The sequence below is a fragment of the Odontomachus brunneus genome, unplaced genomic scaffold, assembly GCF_010583005.1.
Source record: "Odontomachus brunneus isolate Ranch 3 - 2012 unplaced genomic scaffold, Obru_v1 Obru_scaffold_269, whole genome shotgun sequence".
Taxonomy (NCBI): Eukaryota; Metazoa; Arthropoda; class Insecta; order Hymenoptera; family Formicidae; genus Odontomachus; species Odontomachus brunneus.
In genome coordinates, this window is record NW_022639719.1 from 20349 (window position 1) to 20664 (window position 316).

Below are 316 nucleotides of genomic sequence, written 5' to 3' on the forward strand. Positions count from 1 at the left end.
GCGCGACGTACTGCCTACATCGCCGCGCGTAAACGAGAGTGGAATCGTAGATTTGGATGACGTCGAGGGACCCGGTACTCAATGGGTAGCGTACGCGAAAAGAGGCGATCGCGTGATATATTTCGATAGTTTTGGTAATCTTCGACCACCCAGCGAATTGGTGCGATATCTCGATAATAATACAATTGAGTACAATCGTACGCCCTATCAACGTTACGATCAGAGCATTTGCGGACAACTGTGTCTACGTTTCCTGCAGACAGTTAACAGCCGATTTAAGGCCCAACGTTCTGCGATCAGTGTCCAGTAATCGTTT